General features: G+C 42.3%; 1 long non-coding RNA gene and 1 pseudogene across 1 annotated transcript; one reads left to right on the forward strand and one right to left on the reverse strand.

The window, feature by feature from the left end:
* The window catches only part of LOC108702224, a 112,613-nt pseudogene extending 86,265 nt beyond the window's left edge, over positions 1–26,348 (reverse strand).
* LOC121398998 lies at positions 73–11,672 on the forward strand. Its single transcript, XR_005964682.1, has 3 exons — positions 73–230; positions 4,771–4,909; positions 11,586–11,672. It is a non-coding gene; the product is annotated as an uncharacterized LOC121398998 (long non-coding RNA).
* Positions 26,349–26,858: the final 510 nt, after the last annotated feature.

Below are 26,858 nucleotides of genomic sequence, written 5' to 3' on the forward strand. Positions count from 1 at the left end.
TTACCTATTGCGCTGAGCAGAGAGAATATATATTGCTGCACAATCTGACCACTCTTTGAGCGTGACCTTTGCACAATCAGACACGCATTCCACGGCGATTCCATCTCAGTCTAGGGGATTAAGAGTTTTAATGAGAAAGGCCCGTGAACATTGAGGGGCACAGATGGCCTCTTATAAGGGATTCATTTCAGCCATCAAGTTGTCAGCCGTCAGGATTACTAAGAGCCAAGGTGAGTGCAACCTGGTCATTGTGGGCTATGCTGTGTGTAATTACAGCACTAAAGGTGGCCATACAATGGCTGATGCCACATAGTATCTGACTAACTTACCTACAGGTCGAATGGCAGAGCTTGACCTGCATTCCACCCTCCCGCCCACCTGCTCACCAAAAGCCCATCCCCCAAAGCTCACTTGCCCACCTATTCCCACTCCATATATTCTCTGTACAACACTGCAATATGGAGCTGGAGTTAGAGAAGGCAGCAGAGACACATGTGCCCTTTCCGTGTAGAGTGGTGCAGAATAGAGTTTTTTTCCCCCATCCTGGGTGACATTATTTTCTATAATGTTGGAACAGGGCTCACAAACACAGATCAGTACAACCCTCTGAGTTACTTAAAGGTCTGCTCAATGGTTAACTAGTCAAGCCAAACTATCCAAGCAGAAAGTGTAACTCACAATCCCAGTTGGCGAGTTTTATAAACAGGAGGGGGGCCTGGAGGGAGCTGAGATTAAAATGCAAAGTCAGGATTATTTGGGAAAGTCTGGTTTGCACCTGCCAGACAGGAGTGGGCTACTAGATCTCTGACTGATATTTCATGCATTTAAACACAGGGAAGAGAACAGCAAGTTTTGGAAAGGGAGGTGGGACAGAATGGGGGAGAGCGACACACAAATAAATAACAGGCGTGCAAGATGTGGCAGATTAGTTGCTCTATATAAGTGTTTGGCTTCTCTCCAGATATGATGGACGCAGGATCAGATTTATAAGAGGGAACAGAAGGAGAATGACTTGAGTTAGAATCCAAAGTCACTAATCAATCAATGCCTTCCAAGAACAATGGAAGATTTTCAATATCATACCATTCTTTGGGCCCATAAAGCAGGGGCCCAAAGATTTACTAAGTGGGGAATAAATTCATAAAACCAGGTCTTTTTTGCTATAGGGAATTCTGCCCCCTAGCTATGAACAGTTTCATAACTAACATGGGATCGCAGGGCAAGAGGGGGTAGTAAGTGGAAGATGTGTACAGGGGGCATTGTGGGTCAAATAGGTTGCACTGCTGAGCACTCAAAGGGTGGAGGGAACAGCAGAAGTTGAGGTCAGCGGCTGTTAGACAAAATTTCTTTCTCTGAGCACCCCTGGAATTGATCAGATATTAATTTTGCTCAGACAATGGCAATAAGACTACTGAAAGTTACATTCTGCTCTGTCTGCTTGGCAGTAAAATTGACCCCAGTTTTCTTAATAATGAATGTGAGTTGCAATTTGCAAGTAAGTAGAGCTCAAAGGCACAATGATCACTGGTAAACTTCATCTTTGCACCCATTTGCACCCACCCAACACTTTTTAATTTTATAATTTATAGTGCTGAGCCCGTGGAGCTGCACAGTCAATCAGCGGGGGCCCTATAAACAGAATTGGTGCTCTGTTATCCACCAGCAGGGAAAGTGCTTATTTACACTTCTCTTCCCAGTGTATTAGAGCACTTCCTTGCTATAAGACGCCTTCTCTCCATATGTATTTAATTTGCTGACCTCTGTCCAACTCACTCACAGTCACTTGAGAGTTTGTTTACAGAACCAGACAAGGCACTTCATCACACGGGCAATCTGCCATCAAGTCCAAATGCAACATACAGGATGTTTGCTTGCCCTTAAACAGGGAGTTTAAATCTGTGGCTGCCCCAGATGCTCCTGAACTACAAATGTAGTGCTGTGTGAAATCAGGTCCCTTATATGTAAACAACCTCCATCTATATACACATTGACTGTGAAATATTAACACTATTTAATGTATTTACACAACTTATATAGTCTCCATTAAATAAACCATCAGTTTACTTTATCTGAGCTTGGCCAGGCAGGAGTCCTGTTAATGATCCCCAACCAGTTGCTCTTGAGCAACATCTTAGTCACCAACCCCTTGGATGTTACTCACAGTGGCCTCAAAGCAGGTGCTTATTTTGGAATTCCAGGTTTGGAGGCAAGTTTTAGTTGCATAAAAACAAAGTGTACTGCCAAACAGAACCTTCTGTGGGCTGCCAGTCCACATAGGGGCTACCCAATAGCTAATTACAGCCCTTGTTTGGCACCCCCAGGATTTTTTTGTGTACTTGTGTTGCTCTCCAACTTTTATTTACATTTGAATGTTGCTCACGAGTAAAAAGGTTGGGTATCTCAGGCCCAGACCATAACAGAAGAGGTGGGGCTTCTTGCTACAGGGGTGGGTCTTGGGGGATTAGAAAAATAGCCAGGTAGGTGAATGTGGTCATATGATTCTGCATAGCAACCCTGTTCCTTGACTTGAGTTGTATTCCTTAGCATTCAAGGGGAAGGCACCATGCAATGAAGCCCCAGGATTCCCAGTTCTCAGTAATACTGCATCAGTTAATCCTGCAGAAAACATAGTGAAACTCTTAGTTTCTTATTTTGGATCTTAGTTTGGATAAAGTACAGGACACTGTTTTATTAATACAGAGAAAAAGGAAATCATATTTTCAAATTCGGATCATTTAAAACTAAATATTTATCAAAAAGTGAAGTTAGAGACCCCCACAGTCCTCTAGAGTGAAATTCCGCCACTCTCCATTAATAGAAATGAATGGAGAAAATTTCACTTTCACCCATTGATAAATACTCATTTAAAAATCCAATAGTAATAAATGGAGAGTGGCGGTATTTCACTCTAGAGGACTGGCAATCTCTAACTTCACTTTTTGATAAATATACCCCTATTGGGCCTTTCCGTAATTTGGAACTTTCCAGATAACGGATTCCATACATGTTTGTATATATATATATCCTTGTTAAAGGTCCCCAGGTGGGACCGAAACGTTGGACAATGCTGTGTTACAAATAAAAACACTTTAATTCACCTTTACTAGAGTGTGCTGATCCCTGCATCGATTGTATCATTCCAATTGATCGTGCAACTCGCCTGCGACAAAGACAGAGTGCGGACACCCAAGCATCTTTATAAATATATAAAGATGCTATATAGATGCTATATATAAGCATTCACAAAGTACCTGCACTCCTTCCTTGTTGTTCAAATATGGGTGCTTGGTCAATCAGCGTATACAATGTTCAAAGTGGACCAGCACACCGAAGTTTTCAATCAAAAGAGCTTTATTTCAACATCACTCATGTGTCCAACGTTTCGGCCCACATTAGGGCCTTTATCAAGGATAAGGATAAAGGCCCTAATGTGGGCCGAAACGTTGGACACATGAGTGATGTTGAAATAAAGCTCTTTTGATTGAAAACTTCGGTGTGCTGGTCCACTTTGAACATTATATATATATATATATATATATATATATATATATATATATATATATATATATATATATATGTGTGTGTGTGTGTGTGACCTTAGGGCCAATCGCATCACCACAATATTGCCCAGCAAAGTCGCCAAACAAGCAAATCTTACAGTGTATGGGCACCTTAACTCTCCAACGTTAGTTACTAACCTAGCCCACATTAAAGGATGAAAAATGAGTAAAGGCATTGCTTTATATAAGCTCTGGGCAAATCTTAATACTGTATACTGCCATTGTGTAATGCTACCGTATGATTTTACATTTTGTAAGATTTCTCAAACAAAAAAAACTTGATAAAAACCTATTGAAACACATATACTTCAAACAAAATACTGTGTTTGATTTAGGTCCTATAATTGGTTTCTATCTATCCCATGTGTGTTTGGTTTCCTTTACTGAGTTAGTTCCCACTACATCAGCAGGAAGGCCGTTCTATGTGTTCCATGGGAATATAAGCCTTTCTTTATATTCCCTTTCAGACTTCCTCCCTGCAACTACATATTGTGCCCCCCATGTCCCACTACTGGGAAAAATTCTTCACACCTGGAGCCCTCGGGTGTAACACTTTGCCCACTGAGAGTATAAAGGTGGCATACACTATAAGATCCGCTCGTTTGGCGACATCGCCAAACGAGCAGATCTTTTCCCCGATATGCCACTAACGGCAGGGCTATAGTGGGGGTAATCTGAACGTTTGGCCTTATGGCCAAACGATCGGATTGTGACGAGCACAATGGGCTCCAACGGGTCTGTCGGGAGAAAAATCAAACCTTCTCAATCGATATTGTGTCCAAATATCAATTGGAAAGACCCATCGGAAGCCTCCTTACACGGGCAGATTAGCTGTCAAATTAGACGAAACGACCAATATCAGCAGCTTTATCTGCCCGTGTATGGCTACCTTTAGTTGAGCCATGGACCACAAACTATGCCCTGTATGGCTCCAGACACCCTTCCCTCTCCCAGCAGCCCTTTCCCTAATGCACAGCCAAAGACTGTGTCCTTTATTTCTTTATAATGATGGCAGAGAACAACAGCTGTCCTGGGTACCTGGATATTTCCGAGTAAAAGGGCTTCTGTTGGGGTGAGGACTTGTCCAAACATAGGGATGCAAGTGTGTAAACAGCAGCACCGACTGTCAAACTAAGATCAAACTGTCAAATATAGAGGAACCTTGAGATATTTAACAACCTCTCTTCAAAACATCACATTTTCACTGCAGATTTTCCACGAGACCTGGGGGTGGGGTGAGAAAGTTACTCGGCAGGGTCAAATCCCGGAAGAAACATTAATATGGAATCTTGCGCTGAGAACATATGCCTTCCCAAGCTTACCTTCTCCAGATGGGCAAATACAAAAAGGTAAATTACCTCTCTCCTTCCCACACCTACTATACAGCACCTTTCTCTGCATCAGAGGCCCAGAGACTTTTAACAGTGTTTATTTAAAGCAACTGAGGTTTATCAAAATAAAGCACAGAAATAGGTACAGACTAATGCTATTAATATTAAAAGTGCTGCAGAGCTGTTCCCCACAACCATCAGCCATAGGTTCCCATTCAATACCCACTTGCATTTTGGGATCCTCTGGCAAGTGCTGTGCAGTAGTGATGTGTGTGTCAGGATTTAACCCGCCCTCCCTTAGACTGCTGCCTGCATCCAACTTCCAGGTTGCTTTTATAGACCCGCTAGCTCCGTCGATGATGTTACAAAAGGGGCTGAAAGACGAATCCGGAAGTCGGAAGCCAGCATTTGACCGCCCGCCACCCACGAGGAAGAGTGCGAGGTCGGCCCGAACCCGCCCGACCCGCGGGTAAACCCACAGGTCCTGCTGGTATTAGGCCGGCCCGCACATCACTACTGTGCAGCCCCATGTGTGGGGGAAAAAAGGGCTGCACAAGAGAACCTGGACCCCAACTTAGAAAAAAAAAGGATGGTCATGAAAAGCAGCACTTACCCTTTGCTCGCTCTCACTTTGCCTATCCTTTAAGATCAAGGGCATTTAAGAGGGACGCTGGCCTTTTGCCTACTGACCCTGAAGAAGCAGGTTTTAATCTCATAACATACAGGAGCTGCTGAGATTCTATTAGAGTTTAATTATAAATGTCTCAGTAGCTGGAAACCTTTGCCTGCTCTATTATGCCTTTGTTATGTATTGATGTAATTCCAAGCAGAAAATGTTGCCTCATGAAATAATATGGCATTCTAAGCAACTAATAATAAATCTTGAAAAAGGATCTCCAAGTATTAAAATGATTACTCAACACATAAAGGAAGATACCCAGGTGCACTGCCCTGAGCCCTCAGCATGGGGAGCGGACAAACCGAAAATTCTTTAGAGCAGGTACTCAAATGAAGGCAATCTTCCACCAGGTAGTTGAATCTAAGTAAAACAATTTATTGTGTCCACAGCCTTACGCCTTTTGTGTTACAAACACTTAGTAAAAGCCTATGAAGTAGTAGCGTTACTAGCGTATGAAGAAGTAGTGTACAGAGAAAGAACACTCAGGTACCGGTAGGGCGCTGGTCCTACAATTGCAACATTTTGTGTTTTAGAGTCAGGTGTGGGTTTAAGGTTAGGGTCAGGTGCAGGTTGAGTTTTTCCTGATCTGTACAAGTTAGCCATGAATGCACAGGTCTGTCAATCAGCTGGTTTCTGTAACATGGTATCAAAGGAGGGTCAGACCTAGAGATCCACAGTGGCCAGACAAACACTGCTTTCAACAGAAATGCCATGTATACATAATTGTAAAACTGGTGAGAATTAGGAATGAATGGTATTGGGAAAAAGCTTAGAATGTATCTTTGAGTAAATATTTTTATTTTTGGGTTAACATAGCCTTTAATGTTGATTTTTTCCCTTTCAAGGAGAGAACACTTATTTTGAGGATCTTTTCATTATTGAAAAGTATTTTGGTGACAGCGCTGCTCTGGTGTGATCACAAAGATGCTGGTTGGTCAAAACAGAATCCTCTCTTATTGAAACGTTCATTGTTCTGATTAAATGGGGGGGGGGTGAAATGTTCAGAGTCAAACGGAGTATCAGACAATTCTATAAAAAGCGTCCAAATTGAAAGAGTCTCTAAACCCACTGACTCTTTGCCATCATATTCTTCTCCCTTATCTGTGAGTCTCCAAACAATCAAAGTTTCACCCTGAATCCATCAGCCTTATTCCCACTTAGGGTTGCCACCTGGCCGGTAAAAAATGATGGTTGATCCCAATGTTATTAATAGGGAAAAAAGATAAATATATAGGAAGGCGGTATTTTTTTTCAGCAAGCTATACACTCCATTCACCCCAGGTAAAGACTTGTCATATAGGCTTGCCACCTTTTCTGAAAAAAAACATACCGGCCTTCCTATATATTTATCTTTTTTCCCGATTAATAACATTTCCCTAATGGGCCCCAGCCGGGTTGGGATCTAAGGTGGGACTTGGAGGCTGGGGTGGGCAATTTTGTTGTACGGGGCCCTATAATTTCTGACTAGTGAACATCAATGACAAAGGCTCAGCAAACGCAACGTTTGTTTATGGAAACTCCCAGTTTAAAAAGTCCATGAAACATCTTGGTCAGTTTATTTTTTAAGTTCATTTGCTGATCAATAAATGGACTCGCCAAATCCAAGAAACACAAGTAGTGGCCAGAGCTCTGCAGAATGGTGCGGTTCTTTGCATAGCCAACAGAATGAGAGAAAATAAACAAATAGCATTTGTTGAATTTGAGGAGAGACAGAAAACTCTGAAAACTGACAGTTTTATTGGCCAAGCTCTTATCAGCTCTTCTGAGACGTTTATTGAATTGCTGATTATGATTACAAGGGCTTATTGTATAAGGACTCTGGGGAATTGACAGCTTATGATTATCCTGCAGCAGTTGTAAATATGTCAGTTAAATACTGTGCCCTTTCCCAGGACTTTGTGCATCCCAAACTGCACGTGGGACACATTTGAGCCAAATCACAATCTAAGCTACTTGGTATTCAGATACATAGAACTGATTTCATTATCAATGCCCAAATAATCAATTACCTAATAAATTCAGATGTATATCATTGGCCGCTATAGTGCACCACCCAGAGCCCTCAAGCAAGGTTAGCTTTAGCAGATACACCCATTGCTCAGGGTTTGCATAGGATCTTCTTCACAATGATAAACGCCTATCACCATTGACGCAGGGGTATGACACTATGGGAAGTTGATCCAGCTGATATTTGGGAAAACAGGGCAAATGTATAGGGGCCCCTTTGGGTTCTTAACAAAACAAATGCTCTTCCTTTTGATACGGGAAGCGCCAATAATATTTTGTTATATGAGTTCCAGGAACATCATGAATCCCAGGGCCCTAATTTGTAACCTGGCCCCTGGGTGGAGGGTCCTGCCTACAAGCAGAATGGGGCACTAACGGTAAAAAAACTAACCTTGTACGTACAATCTGCTGACCCACAGCAACCAACCCCTCCCCCCAAAAAACTATTGTTCTGTGAGTTTACTGTTTTATTATTACTTTCAATTATTTATCTTTATTTCAGGCCCTCGCCTATTTATCATCCAGTCTTTTATTCACGCTGCTTCCTGGTTACTAGGGTAAACAGGACTATAGCAACCAGATAGCTCATGAATTGCCAAACTGAAGAGCTGCTGAACAAAACCCTGAATGTTTGATTAAAAAAACACAAAAAAGATAAATGATGAAGACCAACTACAATTTGCGTCAGTATATCACTGTCTGCTTTATTCTAAAACTTAATTTAAAGGGAAGTTATTCATCTAAGGGGATTTTTTTAGTCCAGGTCCAGTAGAGAGAGCATAAAACTAATTAAGCAAATTATATTTTATCCCATGTTCCTTTTATATAGCTGGTGATTGGATAATGAAGTCTGCAATGTATTTCTGGGCAATAGCTCAATTAATAATTTTGCAGTTTTTTTGCTCCCCCCTCCACCCAAAAAACATTAAAAAAGTTGTAACAAATTACGTTTAAAAAATGCAACATAAAACGCTGTGCTGTTAAAACAAAATTTGGCAGCAGCTCTGCGTTATTGTGAGAGTCTGTGCTGATATCACGACATCTGGAATCTATTGTAGCACAGGCAGCATCCGTGAGAGTTCATTAATAAAAGGATATTTTTAGCCCCACGGCCTGTAAAATCACCTGGGGGCAAACACTTTCCCAGGGATGAGAGTGAATTGGAAACAGAATGCCCTTGGTTCCCCCAGCATCAGGGATCACTAGCAGATACTACTCACATAGATCTCCTCTGATTAACAGTGAGACTCCAAAATTCTCTCACTCCCACAAATGTATACAGTTTGTTTCCCATGAACCCATTCCACCACAACGTACCCGCCCCCTGTTTCCTCCTATCATAAAATAAAATAAATACAGGTATTTAGACTTATGAAAAGAAACTCTCAGCCAAAGAAAAAAACGGAATGGAAGGAATTTCATGAATTATTTAAATACATGAGTGTAACCAGATCAGAAAAATGAAAATGTTTAAGTTACATGAAATCTATTGGAATTGTAACACATGGAAAAGGACCGTGTGATAGCAGGTATAGTAGGGAGAGATGGTGCCTATAGTAACAGTGGGATAATAGCCTCTGGGAATGGACTGTGACTGTGAGATAGCAGGTATAGTAGGGAGAGATGGTGCCTATAGTAACAGTGGGATAATAGTCTCTGGGAATGGACTGTGACTGTGAGATAGCAGGTATAGTAGGGAGAGATGGTGCCTATAGTAACAGTGGGATAATAGTCTCTGGGAAGGGACTGTGACTGTGAGATAGCAGGTATAGTAGAGAGAGATGGTGCCTATAGTAACAGTGGGATAATAGCCTCTGGGAATGGACTGTGACTGTGGGAATACAGGTATAGTAGGGAGAGATGGTGTCTATAGTAACAGTGGGGATAATAATCTCTGGGAATGGACTGTTACTGTGGAATAGCAGGTATAGTAGGGAGAGATTGTGCTTATAGTAGCAGTGGGATCAGGGCCGCCATCAGGGGGGGACAGGGGGGACAAGTGTCCCGGGCCTGGGCATGAAGGGGGGCCCAGCAGTGCTGCAGAGCCGAAGATTTGCGGCCATCGCGAACAGCCTAAAATGCGGAAGTGACGAAAAGCCGAATAGCGGAACTCCCTGAAGCGGCGAAAAGACCCGAAGCAACGAAAATAGCCGGAATTGAAGTCCTGAAGCGACATAAAGACCCAAAGTCATAAAAGGAGGCGAAGTTGAAGTCCTGAAGCCATGAGTTCAATTTCACTGAACACCAATTTGTGTTCTTTTTTTTTTTTTTTTTTAATCCCCTGGCCACCAATGTATTATTTTAATATTCTATAGGCCACCAATGTTTTTTTTTTTAATAACATTTTTTGGGGGGCCCAATTTTTTTTTAATTTGTAAATGGCACCAATGTTTTTTTTTTTTAAAAAAAATTTTGGGGTCCAAATTTTCCCAGGGGGGCCCTGGCACCAATGCTTTTTTTAAAAAAAAAACTTTTATGGGCCCTGGCGCCAATGGTTTTTTTTTTAAATTATAAGGGGGCCCTGACCATCAATAGCTTTTTATAACTTGTGTGGGGGGGGTTACTTTTTAGCGCTGATGTCTGTGTGGTCTTTTAACTGTGATGTGGAGTGGGCGGGGTCTGGGGCGGGGCTTGGGCGCCTGAAAATGTTGTTGTACGGGGCCCTGATGGTGGGATAATAGTCTCTGGGAAGGGACGTAGCTGTAGGATAGCAGGTATAGTAGGGAGAGATGGTGCCTAAAGTAACAGTGCGATTATAGTCTCTTGGAAGGTACTGTGAGATAGCTGGTATAGTAGGGTAAGATTGTGCCTATAGTGAGATTACACTAAAATAAAAATATTTAAAGGGGAGCTAAAACAATGTTCATCGCACCTCTAATTAAAATAAGCAGGACATTCTGTGATGGCAATACATATCCCACCACTCTCAGCCAATGTCTCCATTTTTATGTGGGGAACGTTCCAAAATTACTTAATGTTTCCTCTGCACACGCCAGCCTAGGCCTCTTACCCTTTGTCTGACCTGTCCCAGCTTCCAAGAAAAATCACACAGATTCAATATATATAGCTTAAGGAAAGTGGGGAAAGCCAATACACACCATTTTTTCCCCTGTCTGGCCATTTTCAGACAATAAACTTTCAGAATTCCTTATAAAACAATGAGAGTGGCCTTAGCTCAAGAGATTTACAGCCTCTGGCACTTTAAGAATGTCTCCACTGCATGACCAAAAATTATTCTTTTATTATCTTCTTCTTGGAAGGCATCCCAGGCAGCAGCATATAAAGAGTACAGATTTTTTTTTCACAAGGTAATATTAAATGGACGTCTGTAACATGGATTTGCAATTACATTGTGGGTAACATTCCCCTACCTATTCCTCATCTCATTCCCAAACCACTGGGAATTAATATGAAGTTGCCCCTCTCTTTGCTGCTATAACAGCCCCTACTCAGCTGTGAAGGTTCTCAGTAGATGCTGCAAATTTATTGCTGGGAGTTTGGCCACGAGCATTTGTGAGCTTGGGCTCTCATTTGGGGTTCCCTACAGTTTAGTTGGTTCTTCCCATCTCAACAAACCTATTCTGTACAGATCTGACTTTGTACATTGGGACAATATTGTGCTAAAACAGGACTTCACCAAATGTAATGAGGCCAATGGTCTTCCTGCGTGAAACGTGTGTTTTCATGTCTGTTTGTCAGTTATTCTTTCCCTTTCAGCAGATGAGGGTAAATAATTCCATTGTATACTGCACTCACAAAATAGACAGTAATGTATAACTGTCATAACAAACACAAGCCAGTTCAATTATTCTCGTATTATTCTGCCACGCCGCTGTATGCTGTAAGCGACAGTAAAAGAAAAACACAGAAAAGGAGAGGAATTTGTTATTGTAAAGAGCAAGGCTGCTATGTGAAGGGAAGCTATAGCTGACATACATGTGCTTTACTATGAATGCAGTTTATGAAACACTTGCAAATATTTATTTAAACATTTTCTTTCCCTTACAGACGTGCTGCAAATACGAAGGCACAAGGCAAAACTAGAATTTGAGACCGGAGTGATTCACATAAATACTGTTCCACTTGGGTTATGTAAGCGAAGACACAAGGATTACAGACTCGCTAATCAAGCATCAGGTATTATATTTAAGAAGTGAACAAACACATTTGCTTGGAGACGTTTGCTCCACTTGACAATATTGGTTTGGCACCAATTGTGAGTTGGTTAGGTACCCAATCAGCAGGGAGTATTTTCCAAGCACTGAAAGTAGTGGTGGATAGGTCAACCTGAATGGCAATTAGTATTAGGCCTTGGGGCAATACTAATTTTTTAGTTCTGGATACTGAGATGAGTGAAATCACACTAGAGTATATAAGTAAAAATGCTGCTGATATGAAGAACCCATTCAGTGCTCAAGTATATCGTACAGCAGAAAAATAAAGAGTAGGGATGTCGCGGACTGTTCGCCCGCGAACTAATTCGCGCGAACATCGGCCGTTCGCGTCCGCCGAATGTTCGCGAACGTCGCGCGACGTTCGCCAATTTGGGTTCGCCTTAGCTGGCGCTTATTTTTGCCCTCTCACCCCAGACCAGCAGATACACGGCAGCCAATCAGGAAGCTCTCCCTCCTGGACCACCCCCACACCCCCTGGACCACTCCCCTTCCATATATAAACTGAAGCCCTGCAGCGTTTTTTCATTCTGCCTGTGTGTGCTTTGAAGAGCTAGTGTAGGGAGAGAGCTGTTTAGTGATTTGAGGGACAGTTGATAGTAACTTTGCTGGCTAGTAATCTACTTGATACTGCTCTGTATTGTAATGACAGAACTCTGCAGGGATTTGAGGGACAGTGAGTTTAGGTTAGTTAGCTTTGCTGACTAGTAATCTACCTTCTACTGCAGTGCTCTGTATGTAGCTGCTGTGGGCACTGCTTCTGGTCTCATCTGCTGACTGCTGTAATAACCCAATAGTCCTTGTAAGGACTGCTTTTATTTTCTTTTTTGTTTTTTTACTTTGCTACTATAAGAGCCCAGTGCTATTAGTCTAGCTGTGTTGGGGAGTGGGACTGGTGTGCTGCTCCTCCTAGTAGTTCACCACTACCAGCACCAACCAGAGTCAAAATTGTTACAAAGTATCTTATTTGCACCTGTTAGCTGTTCTGAGCTCTCTGCCAAAAGCTAATTAAGTCAGAAACTGTTTTTTTTCTGGCTGTTCAGTTCAGAGAAAAGAGGGACTGGTGTGCTGCTCCTCCTAGTAGTTCACCACCACCAGCACCAACCAGAGTCAAAATTGTTACAAAGTATCTTATTTGCACCTGTTAGCTGTTCTGAGCTCTCTGCCAAAAGCTAATTAAGTTAGAAACTGTTTTTTTTCTGGCTGTTCAGTTCAGAGAAAAGAGGGACTGGTGTGCTGCTCCTCCTAGTAGTTCACCACCACCAGCACCAACCAGAGTCAAAATTGTTACAAAGTATCTTATTTGCACCTGTTAGCTGTTCTGAGCTCTCTGCCAAAAGCCAATTAAGTTAGAAACTGTTTTTTTTCTGGCTGTTCAGTGCAGAGAAAAGAGGGACTTTCCAGTACAAAAGAGGGACAGGGGGTTGAGTGGTCAAAAGAGGGACAGTTGGGAGGTATGCAAGTGCCACCTAGCTGTGTGAGCTTTTTCACATTCTGTCTAAATAACAATAATAATTCCGTGTCCGTAAACATCACCTGTGTGATGTTTTTACAGCAGCAATAATATATTCCGTATCCACTACTGTATACGTTGCCCTTGCAGGCATTGTTTGCCCAGTCTTTAACCAAGTGCCACCTAGCTGTGTGAGCTTTTTCACATTCCGTGTCCAGAAACATCACCTGAGTGACGTAGTGTGATTTCTGCCCTTTACAGCACAAAACACAGCGCTGTGTCAACAATGTATTTTTCAGATACATTTTTGCCCTTGATCCCCCTCTGGCATGCCACTGTCCAGGTCGTTGCACCCTTTAAACAACTTTAAAATCATTTTTCTGGCCAGAAATGTCTTTTCTAGCTTTTAAAATTCGCCTTCCCATTGAAGTCTATGGGGTTCGCGACGTTCGCGAACCGTTCGCATTTTTGGACGCAAGTTCGCGAATATGTTCGAGAACATTTTTTCCGCCGTTCGCTACATCCCTAATAAAGAGTTAGAAGAAGCAGCATTAAATAGGAAGCCCTGTAGCAGCCATTGTAAATTATGTCATGCGGTGGTAAGTAAAGGCCTATGAAGGAATATGGTGTTGACACTTTTTATGATTACATAAAACATTAGAATATATTGACCATCAGACTGAATGGATAGATTATTTACTACTGACCATATACACATATGGCCACATTCTACTGTGCCCTTTGTTTGAGCTGAGGCTGCTCTTCCGCTTCTTTATCTGCCAGTGCCCCGGCTGTCCTCAACACTGTGCATTGGCAGACAAAATTCTCAAATGTCTGTAAACATCTGTAATGTGAAAGGACTGCGGGATGATCTCTCAATTGCCACGACCTGGCAAACATGCCTGAACAGGTGGTACATTTAGAGTTGACTACAAGTAGCTAAATCTGTATGGCAAGCTTAAAGGACAAATTTGGGGCAGCTAATTCGTTAGTAGGGATGCACCGAATCCAGGATTCGGTTCGGGATTCGGCCTTTTTCAGCAGGATTCGGATTCGGCCGAATCCTTCTGCCCAGCCGAACCAAATCCAAATCCATATGCAGATTAGGGGCGGGAGGGAAATTTCGTGGCTTTTTGTCAGAAAACAAGGAAGTAAAAAATGGTTTAACTTCCCACCCCTAATTTGCATATGCAAATTAGGGTTCAGATTCGGTTCGGTATTCGTCCGAATCTCTACCAAAGGATTCGGGGGTTCGGCCGAATCCAAAATAGTGGATTCGGTGCATCCCTATTCGTTACCTCTTTTTTACTGAAAAACACACAGGCATGTGGGAGCTCATGCACCGCCAACTTTCCACATTCTGTACGTGCCCAGTACACTATAAGTGCTTCTATAACATCCATTTTGGTAGTCAGGGACCATGAGCATTACAGTAAAACATACAGTATGACTGCACTGCACATGCATTGCATGCAACACCTGGATAATGTATGAAAGATAAAATAAACGTATCAAAGATGTCGATGCCGGAGCTTACATAGATGTGTATCAGGCTAGTGCACTTTTCAATGAAGAGAAAGACCGGCCCAGACTCTGAAAATTAGTAATTATATTCACTGAAGGGTGAATTCACAGACTGGCACCCAGAGTAAATATAACTTTCCTTGTCCTTTAAATGTAAGGGTCCAGTGTAGTCATGGCCAATCAACCCATGGCAGTGCTTCATTGAAGATGGCACGACTGAGCCGAGATATCATTGGACTAGCATTTGGAAGTCAGCTGCCCAGATTCTTGGAATCAAATTTGGCATGTGGGAAAACTGCAGCAGTCCCTGCTTGTTTGACTCATAGAATGCCATAAAATCCCCATGCCTGGTGCTTTTCTGGAAGGTTACAGTTTCTGCATGGGAAAACTACAAATTCTCTAATGTTCCCCCGCCAAATGCAGACACACAGGACTCAGATTTCACAGATACGATCACTGCAATAATATTTGTATTTGCAACAAACTAATTAAACTTGTAGCACATCTGGTGCGGGTCTGGCTAACATGCTGGGAACAGCTGGGCCTGACAGCTCCCATCTCACTAATGGATCTCGCCCCACGGAAACGGCTTGGAAAAAACTCTCTTGGATGCACCCAGGACAGGGGAAATAACTATATATCAGTGGGGCTGCTGCCTTTTGTTTGATATTGGTTTGAGGTGGAAATAAATTCCTGCGTTTGGGCCAACAGTTGTGGTTTCGGTTAGGATTAGCAACTTTTGTGAAACAAAAAAGGAAAAATTCTGTTACTATGGCGGCAGCCCGGAAAATGTAATTTCCAACACAATATTAACATTCCTCACTGTGGAACGAGGGAGAGCGATCCCATATTTTAGCAAAAACCCTGTTTAAACATTTTAACCAAATAAACACAAATCCCATTTAGTAGCTGGAGATACAGTGAAGGAATGCGTTAATCTGGTTTGCAGCAACCTCATTAGTGCCCCACAAAGCAGATGGGTTACAAGCAGGCCCGGACTGGCAATCTGTGGGTTCTGGCAAATGCCAGAGGGGCTGCTATAAGGTCCCATAGAAAGTCAGCATTTAGTGGGCTGGTGGGGGCTGTTTGGGCCTCTGTGTGGGCTGATTGGGCTTCTGTGTACTTGAAATGCCTATTTTAATTCTCAGTCCGGACCTGGTTACAAGTTAAGTTACAAAACAACACACAACAAATAGTGTTGCAAAAAGAGCATTTTGGGTACACACTCACACAACACATACAAAGTGGCCCAAAGAAATGGGAACATTTGCTGCAACTTTGGCCTGCAATTTTAAGGAAAAAAGAACCTTCTTGCCTGTTTGCTGACATGGCAATAAGCCTCAATTATGAATGAAGTTTTGGAAACAGTTTCCCTGATTTTTCCCCCAGAATTCCAGCATCATTTTTGCAATCCAAAAGGATGGCTCTGGTACAAATTGCGGCCACTGATGCAACCCACTACAGGAGCTTTGACTTTAGCAATTGTGTCAATGTGTAATCAGTTTTGCGTCCATTTGTGCACTTTGCACTTAGAACTGGAAATGATCATTGTCCAACTTTGCCACTCACTAGGGCTATTCCAATTGCTTATCCTCCAAGTTGGCAGAGTTCACAGCCCATGTACAGCCAGCTTTGCTCATCAACGCCTATAAAAATTCTCCCATAGGAAAAAATGGTTTATGCCAGTTCTCAAGCTGCTAACAAGCCAGCAAAACACATGTATAAAGCCTTGGCCAAAAAATATGTAAATAAAGAAAAAACGTGGTATCCCTTTTGGGGCCAAAATTAGCTTTTTCTAAAGTTTGACAAATGCAGCCCATACCCAGCACAAACGTCATGTGGGAATGTTTAAGAATAGAATGGGTTTGGAGAGGAAGGGGTGGTGTCTGTCAGTCATCAAATTCGGCTCTCACGCGTTTAAATACATAATGTATATACAGAGTTTATGTTTTTGCTGGAGAAAGGATCTGTGTTCCCTGATTAATAGCCAAGGGGGAGAAATTCTGCTAAAAGGAAATTTACATTGGAATAAAGCTCCTTGTCACACAGAGTTCATCATTCAAGCAGAAATGGCCTCTCCTTTCAATATTGTGTAATAAGAATGCAAAAATTAGCACTTTGCTCTGCAAACAGACACTGGCGAAGTTGTATCCCCTTCACTTTAAACTCAACACGCAGTAGGAGGTAGGCAGCGGTAAGAACATTTGCAGTTTGTCCTTATTCTATATAGCTTTAAGCTGGCCATAGATGTGCAGATTTTATTCTTTGTACCATGAAGGATTGTTCGTTTCAATGTAATGATCTACAACTAACTATTCAGATTAAAATATGTAGGAAAAATAACAAATCTGACGATATTCTGGCCATTAATTGAACTTTTACATATGAAAGTTATGTCCAAGAATAGTGACAGTCACCCATGGATATCATCAGACATGCAGTATATGCAAATGTATTATTAACCAACAGAAATCTTCTGACCTTTCCATTCACCTAAACCACCGATCACCATGGTACTAAAAATGTTGGGATAATTATTCTGAGCCCACAGACGATCTAAAAATGAAGTACGACTATATCTTTGCGTGTATCCCCAGTTTTAAAGTAATCTCAGAACATCAATACAATGTAAATGGGAGATGCAGGTTAAATGACCTCATGGATTAATAGTAGGGTTGCCACCTGGCCGGTAAAAATGATGGCTGATCCCAATGTTATTAATAGGGAAAAAAGATAAATATATAGGAAGACCGGTATTTTTTTTCCGGAAAAGGTGGCAACCCTAATTAATAGATAAGACATAATTATACTGAATGGTAAATTAGAGAACATTACTACTTCAGTGCTTCAGATTTATACCACTTTCTGTCTTAAAAGCTACCATTAAAAAAGTCAAGGCTCCTTCCTGTAATGCAAGAAAAAGTACTGGAGTCCAGCCCACTGCTTGAGTCCCTCCCCATGTAAGCCGCCATCACTGTTTTGGTCAAGTTCGCTGCTTTAGTTATACACTTTAGGGACATTTACCAAGGGTCGAATTTCGAAGTGAAAATACTTCGAAATCCAACCAACAAATTTAAGTAGTACGATAGTCAAAGTTTTTTTTCGATGGAATATGCCCGTTTTCGATCGAATTAAAAACAATTAAATCCTTTGATTCAAACGATTCGAACGATTTTAAAAAAATTAGACTTCTCAACCACTTAGCCAAAAGCTTATATAGGTTATAGTAGGTCCCCCATAGGCTAAACAGAAATTCGGCAGGTTTAAGGTGGCGAAGTCGAAGTTTTTTTTAAAGAGACAGTACTTCAATTATCGAATGGTCGAATGGTTATCTGGCGGCCCTTAGTAAATGTGCCCCTTAAACTCCTTCCACTGTGTGCTGCTATCACGGCCACCATCAGAGGGGACAATTGTCCCAGGCCCTGTGGGTTTTTGTGGCTTAGGGGGGCCCTGTCGTGCTGCACTTACTTGTTCAACCGACCCCTTGAAATTGTATATGAATTATGGCCTCATGGGACCCCTATACCTCCTGGGCCCCCCTGCAGCTGCAGGGTCTGCTTCCTCTGTAGTTATGCCCCTGGTGGGGGGATCAGCTTTCCTTTACTGCTGATTGGCCACTGAATTCTACCAGGAAAGCTGCATGGGGATTGGATAGGCTGGAGAAATTCAAACTTGACCCATCCAATCCCTCTGCAACTGTACCTGGACTTTCTGTGACGTATCGGCAGTACAGAAAGAATAGGCAGGCACCTAAGCTCTCATCCTCCCTTCTGAAGTCTGCACTTCTATGATAGGACTGTTAATCTAGTAAGTAAAGTATGGGGGACCCCTTTTTATCTGTAGGGGGGCCCTGACCACCAATGATTTTTTTTTAACTTGTAGGAAGGGGGCCCTGGCCACCAATGATTTTTGTTTAAATTGTGGGGAGGGGGCTGACCACCAATGTTTTTTTTAACTTGTGGTGGACCTTGGCCACCAATTTTCGTTTTTAACTTGTGTGTGTGGGGGGGCGCTGTCTAGTAGTTCTTTCAGGGTTGATAATCCTCATTCCACAAGGATCACAGCATAGTGGTATGAGGGGCCCCATGACTAGCCACACATGTCCACATGATTGGTCTATACAATCGAAATTAACCAAACTGTCTGACCAAATCTGATCATGTATGTTCAGCTTTACATTCCACTATAAGTTGCTATCAGAGTGCTTGATTTACCAGCTCCTTGGCCCTCTCTCTGTAAGCAGCCGTTAGTGTTCTAGTCTCACCCACGGCTTAGGTTCCCAATCACTGTTTATCAGACCAGGTACCATTAAATGTACAATTAAAGTAGTTAAATACCTCATCTTGGCTGGGAAGAATTATGGCTCCCAACAATGACAGTGATGCCCTGTCCTTCAAGCCTGTCTCTCCAGTTTTCTATTTTCTGAGCAGTGCCATCCTATAGAAAGAGGTATAAAATGATATAAAAATCAATTACTGCCAGGACTGAGCTGCTGTACATGATGAACATGCTACAAGCTCCAGGAGGAGTTCTTGGTCTGTCTCAAGGCTGGGCTGTCAAAAGCATAGAAATATGGTACTCATCACTGCCAATACATATAGCAGAGGGTGATAGCTCTATACCTCCTTTGGGAATCAGAAGGGGGCACTCAGTAAAAAGTAGACTTATAACTGCAGGGGGATGATATCAAGCCCTGGTACTTATGGGTGTGGCACTAAAAGACAAACACAATCATTCAGAAAATGAAGGCCCAACATGCAAACCAAATGGGCTAGGGACACACAGGTTAGAAAGAGAGTGGGAACAAGAAGTTTGTGTTGACATGGGCTTGAGGAACAAAATTGGGGCAAGGCTCAGATTTTGCATTGTGATGCATTGGTCTTTAGCCTAGTACCATACAGGGGCCGAAATCAGCCTGGTGAAAAGAAAAGGAGACTACTGCCTCTGTACAGGCTCATACCGGCAAGTGTATTTAAGCAGGCTGATTTCAGTCCCTGTGTGGCACTAGAATTATATTGGTTGCATTGGTCAATGCCAACTGTAAGGGACTGATAAGAAAGCTCAGTGGAAATTGTTGGCCCCAATCTGTGCATGTGTGTGTCTCTGTAAGACTCCGACCTGAAATTCAAGTCCTGGTGTTCATGAGCACCAACAAAATGGAACGAGGGAATATGAATGCTACATTACACACGTTGCTCATTCAGACAACTGTATTACACATCCATTAAGTGCTCTCAGGGAGATAAAGACAACATGTTAAGAGCTGCCACCATACGCTTTAGCTGGAAAAAAATGTTGTTTTCCCAGAGAGACTTTCCACAAGATAAATATATTTGGACAAAAGAAACCTGTATTTATAACACAACAAGACAATAATAGTAAGAGAGTAGTACAAAAGCAAGTATTTGTGCATCTGGTGGAACGTTACCTACATTACAGGCATCATTGTAGATGGAGACTTCCAGGCAGCCATCAAAATCTTGTTGTGCAACAGACTCCAAGCGCCCATTGAGCCAGACCTCGGCATTGTACACAGGAAGGATGATGGACTTCAAAGGAACAAATGAACACTCTGGTTTCACTCTGGTTTTAATGGAAAGACCCTTACAAATACATCTATTGGTGACCCAAGGAAACAATTGCACATGGCAGCTTTCAGCAGTTCATAGTCCCTTTAATTTTACCTTTTTTTCTCTTGTAGAAATAAATGTTCTGCACTAAAATAAATGTTTTGCACTAACACAGTGCCTTTCCAGCAGGATGTTGAGACAATGTGCATCCTTCATAGCTCGAAAAAAACATTACACGCTACAGTACAGTACATTGGCTCGGGATGGACAATATCAACTGAAGTGAGCAGACAGGAGCTGAAGACTGCATTTAAGCCAAGAATTCCACTAAGAATATCCCCCACTTCAGCTCATAGTTACCTTTGGAGGATATATCAAAGGTTTGGCCTCAGCTTTGTGTAGGGATGTACAAAGTCTGGGAAAGTGGGATATGTGGAAAAGACATATATACAGAGAAAGACAAATAGGACAGACAGGCAGGGAGATAGATAGATCAGTGGATAAATACAGGTATGACGTTTATTATCTCTAAACACCTTATTCAGTTTAAGTAGGTATCTGGTTTTTAGGATCGAGTCTATCCTAGCAACAAGAAAGTGGTTTGCATGAGAGACTTAAAGGTGAATTGTAGAGGGTCCTTTCATAGTAATAGATTATTATGTGCCATTTTAATGTTTTTTTTAGCAACTTAAAGGCTAGGATCACTCTGGCACAAACACACCCCATGGATTTTGGAGCGAAATGCAAAGTATCTTCACCGAAATCCCACATGTGTGTTTGTGCCAGAGCCGGCACAATGATTTCAGACACAAACAGAAGAGGGAGGCTGCTGCCGGCGGTAAGGGCTGAAATCGGCCTGCTGATTTCAACAAGCTGATTTCGGCCCTGTGTGGCCCTAGCCTAAGGCGCTATGGAAAGACCCCGTACGCAGGGGAACCACCAGATCCCAAGCATTCCTATACAATAAAGTTGGCCACATTTAAAGCAGGGGTCTTCAAACTTGTTTAGGACAGGCAAATTTTTTCGCCTTGTTTCACCTTGGAATTGACGCTCATAGACTTGTATGGCGTTGCGAATCAAAAAAAAAAAAGACGCATCAAAAAAAAAAAGCGCAGCAAAATTTTTTTGGCGCCCATAGACTTTAATGGGCGTCTGCGACATTTCGCCGGCGTGCAAATTTTTGGCAAAAATAAACGGGTCAAATTCGCCCATCCCTATGTTTACCCAGGAGCCACATTCAATTTTAAAAAGAGTTGTGAAGCAAAACAAGCGTGAAAAAAGTTCATGGGGGCAGGGCAAATAAAGGCTGTGATTGGCTATTTGGCCTCTATGTGGACTGGCAGCCTATATGAGGCTCTGTTTAGTTTTTTTTTAATGTAAGCATAAATTGCCTCCAAGCCAGGAATTAAAAAATAAGCACCTGTTTGAGGCCACTGGGAGCAACATCCAAGGGGTTGGTGAGCAACATGTTGCTCTCGAGCCACTGGTTGGGGATCACTGATCAAAAGAGTGACTTGTTTGGCAAGGTCACCAAACAAGCATGCTAACCAGTTTGCCCCAGAATATGGGTGAGTGTGACCATATCAGGCTGATCCAACGATTTTATTTCCCTGGCCAACAATCAAATCATACTGTAAACCTGCATATGCTTCCAGAAAAGGACTTTATCAATGAGCAAGATATCTAACTCAGCCAGCTATCAGGTGGGCAGTCCATCAGTAGGGATGTAGCGAACTGTTCGCCGGCGAACTTGTTCGCGCGAACTTCGACCGTTCGCGTCCGCCGAATGTTCGCGAACGTCGCGCGACGTTCGCATTTTGAGTTCGCGTTCGATTCGAATACAAACCGTTCAACCATTCGACCATTCGAATTCCTTCGACCGCTAAAAATCGAACGATTTCCATTCGTTCGAACGATTGTAAGCATTCGATCGAATGAAAAGCATTCGATCGAATGCTTCGATCGTTCGATTCGAACGATTTTAGCGGGTGTTCGAAGTTCGCGAACTGTTTGCGAACGTTCGCATTTTTTGCCGGTGTTCGCGAACGGCGTTCGCGAACACCAAATCGGCAGTTCGCTACATCCCTAGCCATCAGACAGGGTTGGGCTAGGATTTAAGAGACCCATGGAGGCTAGAACCCCAGTGGCCCCCACACCCACTTGGGGCCCGCCTCCTGCTCACCCACTGCGGGGTCTGCTTCCCTTTCCATCAGTTGCAATCACCTGTGAAAAAACAATGAAGCACAATTCTCTACATTGTGCGTACAGAGTCTCTGTGTAACACCACTAAGGAAAATATATTTATGTATTTCAGTTTATGGATGGATGATAACAACTGGATTTCATTTGCCCCCCTGGGTTTTATTAGCGAGAAGGGAATATAAATTCGTATAGGAAGATTATCAGCAATAAATCAAAGCCGGCTGTGTATTTGGAACATAATTTGCACAGATCTCTGAAATGGTTTTACCCCCCCCCCCATCCCCTTGAGACAATGAAATCTGATTTCTGAATTTTGCTCTGAAAAGGCGAGAGAAGACGAAACGTTAATGTTGGAGAACAGCTGTTCCTTCCATTGTGACCTGTGGATAATCCAATGTGACCCAAACATGCACTCAGTCTGCGCGCTTAGAAATACTGAAGCTTATCACACATCTCGTTGCAGCTGCCAGATGCCAAGAAAACAATATTTACAAAACTAAGGTCACAAAGGGAAAAATATACAATTGACAGAAATGTTACCAAACCTAGGCAGTACAGTGTCACGTGTATGGTTGCACCAAAACTAAACAGGTCATTCATCAAGTGAAGGTGGAGTATGCAAAGTACGTAAAGTATGCACTTTAAAAAATATATTGCTGCACTTTTCTGTTCCAACATGGACCCAGCATTTCCCTGATTAGTACAGCACTTCTGGCTGGTCCCCTGCCTGTCTGCTAATTGGCTCCTCATCGGTTTTCGGCGAAGAAACGTGAGACTTCGCATTTCGAGCCAAAATCTGCCGAGTGTGTTCATGCCAGAGCCGACACAAGGCTTCTGGATGAGAACACAGAAAAGGAGTTTGCTAGAGTTTGAGGGTTTGAGAGTTTGAGGGCTCAAATCAGCCTGTGGATTGCAGCAGGATGATCTGGCCTTAGACAAGTAGTATAGGCCCACAAGGCACCCAACCTAAACCCCAAACGGTCTCCTCCACTCACTTACTAACTTGCTTGAGGAGCTGCCATATGAATCAAACTTAGGTCTCTCTTAGCCAAGGCTGATGGCACATTGGGAGATTACGCGCCTGTCTTCGCTTTCCTCCAGCAAAGTCAGAACCTGACTGCTGGGAGGGACAGACCAAGTTGGCAGCTTATTGGCCCGTGTATGGGGCCTTCCGACGGGCTTCCCCCCGACTGATATCTACATAGTTACATAGTTAAATTGGGTTGAAAAAAGATAAAGTCCATCAAGTTCAACCCCTCCAAATGAAAACCCAGCATCCGTACACACACCCCTCCCTACTTTTAATTAAATTCTATATACCCATACCTATACTAACTATAGAGCTTAGTATCACAATAGCCTTTGATATTATGTCTGTCCAAGAAATCATCCAAGCCATTCTTAAAGGCATTAACTGAATCAGCCATCACATCATCACCCGGCAGTGCATTCCACAACCTCACTGTCCTGACTGTGAAGAACCCCCTACGTTGCTTCAAATGAAAGTTCTTTTCTTCTAGTCTAAAGGGGTGGCCTCTGGTACGGTGATCCACTTTATGGGTAAAAAGGTCCCCTGCTATTTGTCTATAATGTCCTCTAATGTACTTGTAAAGTGTAATTATGTCCCCTCGCAAGCGCCTTTTTTCCAGAGAAAACAACCCCAACCTTGATAGTAAACCCTCATAATTTAAGTCTTCCGTCCCTCTAACCAATTTAGTTGCACTTAGTCTCTTCACTCTCTCCAGCTCATTTATATCCCTCTTAAGGACTGGAGTCCAAAACTGCACTGCATACTCCAGATGAGGCCTTACCAGGGACCTATAAAGAGGCATAATTATGTTTTCATCCCTTGAGTTAATGCCCTTGTTTATGCAAGACAGAACTGTATTTGCTTTAGTAGCCACAGAATGACACTGCCCAGAATTAGACAACTTGTTATCTACAAAGACCCCTAGATCCTTCTCATTTAAGGAAACTCCCAACACATTGCCATTTAGTGTATAACTTGCATTTATATTATTTTTGCCAAAGTGCATAACCTTGCATTTATCATTGAACCTCATTTTCCAGTTTGCTGCCCAGTTTTCCAACTTAGACAAATCACTCTGCAAAGTGGCAGCATCCTGCATGGAACCTATAGTTCTTCACAATTTAGTATCATCTGCAAAAATAGAAACAGTACTTTCAATGCCCACCTCCAGGTCATTAATAAACAAGTTGAAAAGCAAGGGACCTAGTACAGAGCCCTGCGGTACTCCACTAACAACACTGGTCCAATTAGAAAATGTTCCATTTACCACCACTCATTGTAGTCTATCTTTTAGCCAGTTCTCTATCCAGGTACAAATACTATGTTCCAGGCCAACATTCCTTAATTTAACCAGTAACCTTTTGTGTGGCACTGTATCAAATGCTTTAGCAAAGTCTAAGTAAATCACATCCACTGCCATCCCAGAATCGAGGTCTCTACTTACATTCTCATAAAAAGAAATTAAGTTAGTCTGGTAAGATCTATTACGCATAAAACCATGCTGGCACAAACTCATAGTATTATGATTTGCTATGAAGTCCAGTATCTTATCCTTTATTAACCCTTTGAAAAGCTTTCCTACCACTGACGTCAGACTAACTGGCCTATAGTTTTGAGGCTGAGAACGGGATCCTTTTTTGAATAGAGGCACCACATTAGCAATTCGCCAGTCTCTTGGCACTATGCCAGATCTCAATGAATCCTGAAAAATTAAGTAAAGAGGTTTGGCAATCACAGAGCTAAGCTTGCTAAGTACCCTGGGATGAATACGATCTGGCCCTGGACCTTTGTTAATCTTAACATGTTCTAGTCTCTTTTGAATTTCTTCATGTGTGAACCATGCATCATTAGTTGTATTACTAGAATTGGGAATGTTAAGAAGGAAACCTTCACTTACTGGTTCCTCATTTGTGTAGACAGAAAAATCTGTGCTTTTATTTTGTTTTCATCAACCAGCTGACCCCCCTCTGATAGTAAGGGTCCCACCCCTTTCTGTTTCATTTTTTTACTATTAACATATTTAAAAAATAAATTTGGATTTTTTTTACGGCTTGCTGCAATATCCTTTTCTATAGCAATTTTAGCTTGCCTTATAGCTTCTTTGCATGATTTATTGGCCTCCTTGTACCTTATAAATGTTTTGGCTGTACCAGCTAACTTGAAAGCCTTAAAAGCACGTCTTTTCTTACCCACCTCAACACCAACGCTTCTATTGAAACAAAAAGGTTTTGCTTTGCAACGACGTTCCTTGCTTACAAGTGGAATATACTGACAAGTATATCTATTAAGCAGCATTTTAAAGACTTCCCATTTTTGTTCTGTGTTTAACCCTGTTAAAAGCATTTCCCACTTAATATGTTGCAGAGATGCCCTTATACTGTCAAAGTTTGCACGTCTGAAATTTAGTGTTTTAGTTACTCCCTTATAGAATTGCTTCTGCAACAGAATCTCAAAGGAGACCATGTTATGATCACTATTCCCTAAATGCTCACTCACACAAATCTGGCCAAAACACAACCAACTTACCACTTCAGGCTTCTTCTTCCTTTCCATTCCCTCCCCCAGTCCACATACCTCTGGATTCTCCATGGGACAAGGCTTCAAACAGACAATGAGTGCCATCAGCAGGAAGATGCTATAAAGAACAAAGCTAATGGTTCCTTTGCATATTAATTCCAATTAATTTCCAGCTTTGGGAATGAACTTCAGATGCCCTTGTCACATCAATATGACCTATCCACAGTGAGGGTGGTTTACTAAAGCTGGCCACAGACGCAAAGATCCAATCATACGAATCAACATACGATCAGACTTTCTCATCTCCCGACCTGCCACTAACCATAAAGATCAAAGTCTTACCATTCAGAAGTAGTAAGAACAGATCAGCTGATATTCTGCCCCTGACAGCAATCGTAGGAAAGTTATGTCCGACAAAGCTAGTGACAGTCTCCCTCTGAAAATTATACGATCGGCAATACACGCAGAGATATTACCCGCAGCCGACAGAAATTTTCTAACCTGTCCGATCCACCAAACGACCGATCTCCGCCCAACGAAAAATGTCAGGACTCTCGACACACGGTCCGAATATCGTACGAATCCTCGATTCGTACGATCGGATCTTTGCGTCTATGGCCAGCTTAACAGAGATAGTTGTCAGTAGTGATGGGCGAATTTATTCGCCAGGCGCGAATTTGCGGAGCGAATAAATAAATTGTCAGCGAATAAATTCGTGAAACGCCCGCGAAAATTCGCCCGAAAAAATTCGTAATCAAGTATTAAATTACAACAACGATCAAAGTCTGGTTATGGTATATGTTATGGATAGTA

The sequence above is a fragment of the Xenopus laevis genome, chromosome 9_10S, assembly GCF_017654675.1.
Source record: "Xenopus laevis strain J_2021 chromosome 9_10S, Xenopus_laevis_v10.1, whole genome shotgun sequence".
NCBI lineage: Eukaryota > Metazoa > Chordata > Amphibia > Anura > Pipidae > Xenopus > Xenopus laevis.